Source organism: Sorex fumeus, unplaced genomic scaffold (genome assembly GCF_029834395.1).
Source record: "Sorex fumeus unplaced genomic scaffold, SorFum_2.1 ptg000095l, whole genome shotgun sequence".
NCBI lineage: Eukaryota > Metazoa > Chordata > Mammalia > Eulipotyphla > Soricidae > Sorex > Sorex fumeus.
This window is the reverse complement of record NW_026606152.1, coordinates 17,476,397-17,485,056: the sequence shown is the minus strand read 5'-3', so window position 1 is coordinate 17,485,056 and position 8,660 is coordinate 17,476,397. Positions and strand designations below refer to the sequence as shown.

Here is an 8,660-nt window from a genome sequence, read left to right as displayed (position 1 = left end):
TCAACTCCCATTTTCTTGAGAGTTTTTCACCATGAATGGGTGCTGGATCTCATCAAATGCTTTATCTACATCTATCGATATGATGATATGACTTTTATCTTTATTTTATTGAGATGGTGTATTCTGTTGATTGACTAGAGAATGTTAAGCCATCCTTGCATCCCCAAGATAAACCTACTTGGTCATAGTGTGTGATATTTTGTTGAGTTTCTGGATTCTCTTTGCTGGTATTTTCTTGAGAATCTGTGTATCTGTATTCATCAAGGAAATAGGTCTGTAATTTTCATTTTTTGTGGTGTCTCTGTCTGTTTTGAGTATTAGGGTGATCTTTGCCTCACAGAAACTATTTGGGAGCATTTCTGTTTCTTCAATTTCCTGGAAAATCTTAAAAATGTTGTCAGCAATTCCTCTTTAAAGGATTGTAATATTTCACTATTGAATCCATCTGGGCCAAGGATTCTGTTTGGGGGGATATTTTGACCATCATTTCAATTTCCTTGGTAGTGATAGGTTCAAGTATTCCAAATCTTCTTGGTTCAGCCTTGGGAGGTAATTGGAATCCATTAATTTATCAATTTGTTAAAGATTCTCTCATTTCCTGCTGCAAAGATTCTCAAAATAATCTCTGATGATCCTATGGATTTCTGTAGTTTCTATTAGGATACCCCCCTTTCCATTTCTGATTCGATTTATTAGAATTCTTTCTGTTTCTTTGAGAGGCTTCTAGAGGTTTATTGATCTTGTTTATTTTCTCAAAGAACCAGCTTTTGCTTTTATTGGTCTTCTGGATTGTATTTTGGGTTTCTAGCTCATTGATTTCTACTATAAATTTTATTATTTCCTTGCTCCAGCCTAGTTTGCTCTCCTTTTGTTGGTCATTTTCCAAAATCTTGAGCTCTAATTTATTCATGTAGGCCCTTTCTTTCTTCCTGATGAATTCTGGCAGAGGTATAATCTTTCCTCTTAACACTGCTTTTGCTGTGTCCCACAAGTTCTGGTAGCTCGCGTCCTCATTCTCATTTGTTTCTGGAACCTTTTTATTTCCTCTTTGATTTCTTCTCTAAGCCAACAGTTGTTCATTACTTCACTTAAGTAAAATATTTCCTTGCTGAGATTTATTCTGTTTGATCTATTGAGAAGTGACAAAGTAGTGTTGAAATCTCCACCTAGTACTGTTTTGCTATCAATGTTTTTCTATAAGTCTATTAGAAGTTGTTTTTAAGTATTTTGCTGGTCTGTCATTGAGCATCTACATTGAGGAGGGTGAGTTCTTTCTGATGTAAAGATCCCATGATCATGCAGAAATGACATTCACTGTCTCTTATAACCTTTAGCCTGAAGTCCATGTGGTCTGATACTAGTATGGCTACTCCAGCTTTGTGGAGGTGTTCTTTTCTTGAATACTTGTTTTCCAGCCTTTTACTTTTAGCCCATGGTTGCTTTGACTGCTCAGATGTGTTTCTTGCAGGTATCAGAATGTTGGTTTCAGTGTTCTAATTCATCTTCCTATTCTGTGCCTCTGAATTGGCACATTTAGTCCATAGACATTGAGAGAGATTGTTGTTATGGGAATTTGTGCTATCTTTATGTAGAATTTTTGTACTTGTGGGAATTGCCTTAGCTTAAAGTAGCCATGTTAGTTCTTCTTGCAACAAAAATATGGAACTCTTTACAAGTTTGCATGTCATCTCTGTGCAAGGACCATGCTCATCATTGTATCATTTCAATTTTAGTACATGTGTAACCAAACCTAGTAGGAGTTATTTTTTCTCTTCTGATTAATTTGAGTGTTGTCCTTACTTACCCTATGGCAGACAGTGGTACCTAATCAAAGAAAGTATTTCAAAGCAGCTTGATAGATTTAGAACTTTAATGTCCCAGAAAGAAAAATATGGTTTTTACTATATTATCTTTTACCATAATCAAGGCATCAGTTTTACAAAATAATTCTTTTGGAAGATGTTTTATGAGTCCTGTTTAATGCACTTCCCTGAAACCTTCATTAAGACCATTAAACTAGAGCCTTTTGCTGTTCTCACCTCAGTCCCGTGTACATCTCCAGGAAAAGGTGGATGGTGTTGTCTGCACTTTGACCACCTTGAATATAAGTAGGATTTTTCTCCTGAAGGAAGAGGTGAGGATCATATTGATGATTTCATTCCACATTATTATAAGTTCAACTTGAATGGAAGTTGACACTCATGAGGCTCCTGTAAAGGACAGAATAAAGGGTCTCAGTGAAGTTTAATGGCCAACACACATTAACAACACAGATGACTCAAAGCAGCCTGTGTGCATCTTTGTGTATAGTGAGTTTCATATCTAATGATAGTGATTCTCAGTCATGACACACAGGCAAAACAGACCTATAATTAAAAATCTAGTTATCTGAGCAGAGTGGGGTTTCTTAGGTGATTGAACAAGTGTGTAGTAATTTATTACTAAGCACATACGTAGTTAGAATGATGTGTACTTTTTGATCTAAAATTAATTCCAAATATGTCTAAAATGACAGTCTCCTGACCCCACACCTGGCTTTCTTCACCAGGGTCCCTTGGAGGCGGTGTGTTGAGTTTCCCTCACCGCGCCAAGCAGAGCCCCGGCACCTGAAGACCTCTGCAACCAGCCATAGGTACGCTTTAGACCACTCTCCCCAAGCTTGAAGGAGCCTCATGCATGAACGAATCTGACAGAGGAACCCAGGTGTGCGCAACCGGGGGATGAGATCTCCAAGGCTGCTCAGATCAAGACTGGGCCCCCTCCAACCAGATCCCCCATCTCCTAGTAGCTAAGTGTTACAACCATGAACTGCCCCTGGAGCCATGTAATCCCATCAATGGCCAAGATACAGAGACTGGATTTTGTTGATAAGACAACAATTATTGTCCAGTTCTCACTCTGAGAGAACCTGGTAGGCATTTGCGAGTGTCTTGCCCTTGTGTTTACCAGTCATTTACACTTCTTTCAATACATTTTATATATGATCATGGTTTATGCTTATTTTTAATATTGAAGTTTAATAGCTAAATACTGATTTTTTTCACAGCACTAATTTATTAAGAACATTCATCCTTGGCCTATCATATTAATTGCCAGTATTTGTTAGTTTTGCTTGTTTTTTGATTACTTAAATTGGTTTTGGTCCTTGTCTTTCAGGTTGAAAAATTTTGACACAAATGAGTATATGTTTTTCTTTATCTTCTACAGTTTTAAACTGAGAACAACTGTTTGTTTTGTACAAATAAGATACCTGTGCATTTACTGTTTCTCCTCATTTTATTTACATTTTCACACATCTCGATTCATCTACAACTTAACCTAGTAAGTGTTGTCATATTGAAAGAAACCACCAATTTTTTCAATCATAGCACTGTAGCACTGTCCTCCCGTGGTTCATCCATTTGCTCGAGCGGGAACCAGTAACATCTTACAACAAATTGTGAGACTTGTTGTCACTAGCTATGGCCTATCGAATACGTCATGGGTAGCTTGCCAGGCTCTTGCTATGTGGACGAGATATTCTGGGTAGCTTGCCGGGCAGAGGAATCGGAATCAGGGTTGGTCTCCTACAAGGCAAATGCCCAACCCGCTGTGCTGTAAACGTTATCTAAAATATACTAGTAATAACAAATGTTGTTTCTTTAACAGTGCAATATAAACAATTATTTAGTAATTTTCTTGATTTATTAATGAAATAGCTAAGCTCTTGAGCATCATGGGAGTATTTTTCTAACACAAGAGTCTGACGAAGGTGAAACTGTTATAACCGTCTTGTAGAATTCCATCTCCCTAGCCTGCTTCATTCTACCCCACTCTCTATCCAATCCGATCTTCTTCTGCGATTCTGACCTCCTGATTGGCTAGCCTCTACCTTTCACCTGCCTACTTTATGACATCATTCTCCCACCAAACGAACCACCAACTGGTAGAATCTTGGGGGTCCCATGTAGTTGTTTGTAAACAAATTTGAATCTTCATGGCAAGTGATGAGTGACCAATGACCAATCACCAGTGAGCAGTCGTCTGTACTGAATACTTGTGGTCTTAAGCTGCTTCAGTGTTCAGACGTAATCTCCTACTGTCTCCTCTTCTCGTCTACCTTTCATCGGTATTTCCTCTTCTCTGACCATGTCAGGTAAGGAATAATACTTTTCAAAGTTTTTCATTAGATTTATCATCCCTAAACTTAGCAGTCAAGTAAAAACAGCACGTAGTAATGAAAGAAAATATTCAAGTAGAATTTTATAAGCCTCATTTTAGCTTGACTTTGACATTTGCTGTGTGATTTTAGACACTGGCTTACTTTCTCTCACATACAAAGTGTTTTTCCTCATTGATTACATTATATTTTACACATACTTAGGAGCTCAAATACACAAACAAACATACACACACACACGAACATATATATTTATATATATGTATATATATATGAGGTTTGATTCTCTGTGTTTCTTTTTCCTTTTAATATTGAATTTTACATGATATTCACTGAAAACAAGTAAATCAGAGACAGTATTTTTACAGAAACAGAAAATATAGTTGCTGTGAAAAACTGTTAATATATACTAGCACGTGTTCTCTGTAATGGTCTCTCCACTTGTATTTATACTTCAGTATTGTGAATATAGTGATATTACAAAGTAATAATCATTGATCTTTGAGATTTCTATTTAAACCAGGTAATAAGAAAATATGGGGCATGGGGAAGGTGCGGATTGCTGAGCATTAGGGAGGCAAGACCTCTAAAGTAAGCAAGTTTGGGATCACTTTCATCAAACATTGACCAATCGACACCAAGACAATATGAGGGAGAAAAAAATAGGAAAGAAAGAAAGAAGGATAGATAGAAAGAAAGAAAGAACGAAAGAAAGAAAGAAGGAAAGAAAGAAAGAATAGGGACTTCGATTATCAAGGAAGAGGAAAACGTTTGGACATAAAATTGAAGAGAACCAAAGACTTAACATCAAAAAAGAAAGAATATATATATGAAATATGCTGAGAATAATTCACTGAGAGCAAGTCAAAGAATTTTACTTCAATAAATGTCAGGATTAGAAATATACTATGCCTTCAATAGGGTACCAGTAGGAAAAGCTCTTTATCAGAAAGCCATCCTTCCTGGCTTTTTTCCTTATTATTTCTTAGAACACAGTACTTGGTACTTGACAATTTGGAGTATAAACACGCTTCAGAAATGATGCTCCCCATAAATAGCTAATAGTGCTTATCTAGGGCGGTGGAAGACACAGAATCTTCAATGTTTTTATTACGTTCTGGTTTTTAAGTTCATGTATGCGCTGCCTGTTAAAATAAAAAAAAAATGGTATATTCTAACTTGAATCAGGAGGTTTGATTCATTTGTGTGGTCAGTAGGTTCCAGGTTAAAGCTGCTTGTCATCTTTACAAATATTATTTCATGTGATTTTTTCTTCCTAACATGAGAGTACTTTGATAATAGTCAAGTTTTGTTTTTAGATCCTAAAAGGAAATAGAAAAATCAAGTCTCACATGACTAATTACACATTTTTGTCATATTTGTGAATTCTGAGTTTTCCTACATAAAGATATTTTATGGGATTTTGGTGCTCATTTATTAAACATTGAGAAGAAAGTTTTCCTGTTTGATAAAGATAATTCTAATCTAGGCGTTGAAAGTAAATTTGCATTATTTTGTGATCACTTTTTAAATGGTCTTTTCTGTTTCTTGTGTGATCAAGTGAAATCCTCTGCTATGTTTAACACATGTTGTTTGCTGGTTAATATTCAAAGGTACTGATGAGTATAATTTTTTGTAATTTCGAAGTTTCTTTCTGTGTTTTACTCATTTAACATTTCATCTCTATGAAATACAATCACGTTTATTCCTATTTTCTTTTTGTTATGTAGTTACTGATAAATCCTTTCTCTTTAATGGACTGGTAAAGTGTCACTCAAAAATCACCTTCTATTCCATTTTTTGGCTAGCAGTTTTTACTAAAATAAAATAGAGTCTTCATATTGTATATGTGGAACAATTTAGTAATAACCTTATTGTACTGTTTTATTTGGTTTTGTTTGGGATGCCATCCACTGTTATTCAAGGCTTACTCTTGGGTCTGTTCTCCATAACATACTGTACTATGCTGCTTGCTACAGAGCCCAGATTTCATTAATATCTACATAATTCTTTTTCAGTTCTGTGATACATATTTTTCATGATGTTTTCTTTACACTTCCTCCTATGTAAATCACATGCAATAGAAAAATTATATTCGTGTATGCATTATTATTCTTAGAGTTATGAGTAACTACATTGTTGATAAACAACTTAAGACACAGAATTTAAATAATGTTTTCCTTCCAAAAATATTTCTTGGGAAAAACTCAAGTAATGATTTTTGAAGTGGATCAAAAATCAGGGTAACCTTCAATGCATCAACAAGATTAAGTTGTATGTGAACCATAAGTAACAGGTACTCACCTGATCTTGGGGAAGTTCCCATAATATCTCCAGCCCAAAGTAACCTGGCGCTGACACCAACTCCAACTCAGGAACAAAAAGGTAAGAGTTTTGATCAGATGAAAAGTGGGCTTTCAAAACCTCTGGAGACCTACCAGATCCCAGTAGACCTAGATCATGCAAAGATCTGCAGGTAATGAACACCACTGACACCATCACTCTGAAGCAGGTGCAAGAAAATTCAAGTGGCACTAAGCGGACCTCCCATGCAAAAGGGAAGAACAAAAAGGAGGCTTCTGAACCTCTTGAGGGATAACCCAAGGCCAAAATCCAGCCAAAAGTCTGAGAATGCTTGCTGAGGGGAGCAGGGATTGTTTTTAATGCTGCAGTCAGTGAGAGGTGTCCTGTGACCACAGCCAAAACTAACAGCAAATCTCACAAAGCTGCCTCCAGCAGGATCAGCAAGACAAAGAGCCATGGGCAGGAGAAGATAAAAAACACCAGAGAAAACTCTAAGAAAGTTAATGAGTGTAAGCAGCTAGGGAACAAGGTCAAGGCAGAAGAAAAGTCCACCATTGGCAAGATGAAATGCAAGGAAACTCAACCTGAGCTTTGCCAAGAGGCAGTTAAATAACCCCGCCGCTACCTAGACATACACATGCTGGATTCTGTCCAAATGTTTCATGCTCTGGGGAAGAGTGATCCAAAACTTGGAATCTTTTCCTCCCAGGTCCTGAGTAGCTCAAAGAACCCCAAAGATGTCAAGCCATCCTCAGCTGTCAAGCCATGGCTGGGTGCTACACGGGATGGAAAAGGCCTTGAGAAAACTCAGGTCAAAGCACAGAAACCAAGTAGCAGTGCTGATAAACGCTCATCTCCATCCCAGTCTGAGCTGTCACCTCCTGGGAAGGTCAAATTGGTACCTTTGCCGTTTCTTACCATGGAGAATCCACAAGCTGAACCTGTTCCTCGGAGACGAAAATCTGAAGCCACACATCTTCCTGCTGCAGCTAACCCTGCCAAGCCTGGATCTACCAATGCAGCTCAGCCAAATGCTGCCAATTTTTCCCCGTCAACCACTGCATTTTTGACTGGTCCTTCCAATCCTGCTAAGTCCATTTCAACCAACCTATCTCGACCAGGTTTGCAGAACCCTAGTAGCCGGCCTATTCATCAGCCTGCAGCTTCTAGACCTGATCCCTACAAGACAGCAGCTGGCACTTCTCTACAGCGGGAGGCTCCTCCTGTCTGTGTGAACAAGCGCCAGTCTCCACCCAAACGTCAGAGTCACTTACTCCTCCAAGACTTCCGTTTCCAACCTAAACCATGGAGAAAGCCCAATGTTCCCGAGCCAGTCATGTCAAAGCCCATCACCAAAGAGCAGAGACCAGAGCGTGAGGCTATGAAAAGGAAGGCTCAGCAGGAGCGTGAGAACAATGCCAAACACACCTCTTTGGGGGAAATTGCAGTTCTTTATTGAGAGGGAAAAAGAGTTGGACATCTCTCTCTACTATGGCTACGTAATGTAAGAGCTGGAATGGTAGGTTCCACTTTAGGTACCAGATGGTTGCCCTAGGCAAACACTGAAATGCCATACACCATTTATTTATTCTAATTTTTTTTTCAAATTAAAGAGATGCATCGAACTCGGGTCGGCCATGTTGGCTGTGTGCAAGGCAAATGCCCTACCGCTGTGCTATCACTCCAGAGATGCATCATAGTTAATTGATTGTTAATAAATATTCTGAATTTTGAGATGCTGTCAACTGTGGTTCATTTTGGGAGTGGCTGGGTGTTGAAGGAGGAGCTGGGAAAGAATGGGAAGTTAGATAGAGGAAAAAGGGGGAATAGACAAGACTCTAAGAAATACAAACATGGTCCAGGGCAGGGGAGATACCATGATCATGTAGGTGGTTTTCCCAGGGTGAGGCCCATCCATTGCACTTGGGATGTGCTGACCCCTGCGATTTCCCCAAATGTGGGAAACTCGACTGCATAAAGCCCTTAAGAGGAGAAATTGCATGGGCCTGATGAAGAGTGGGGTAGGGTCAGAGGAAGAGTAAGCTGACAGTGCATTTGCTCTGCAAGCAAGAAGGACACAGTTCAATTCTTGCAATCTTTTATGGTCCCCAGAGACCCACCAGATGTGAAACTTGACCACAGAGCCAAGAGTAAGACTAGAGCACAGTCAAGTATGCCCATCACTGGTGTCCTCGAA

The 8,660-nt window shown here is 38.6% G+C and overlaps 2 pseudogenes; one reads left to right on the top strand and one right to left on the bottom strand.

Annotated features, from left to right (window-relative positions):
• Positions 1-1,653: 1,653 nt before the first annotated feature.
• LOC130040946 (uncharacterized) lies at positions 1,654-1,750 on the bottom strand (annotated as a pseudogene).
• Positions 1,751-8,326: 6,576 nt separating this feature from the next.
• On the top strand, positions 8,327-8,437 carry LOC130041035 (uncharacterized; annotated as a pseudogene).
• The last annotated feature ends 223 nt before the right edge of the window (positions 8,438-8,660 follow it).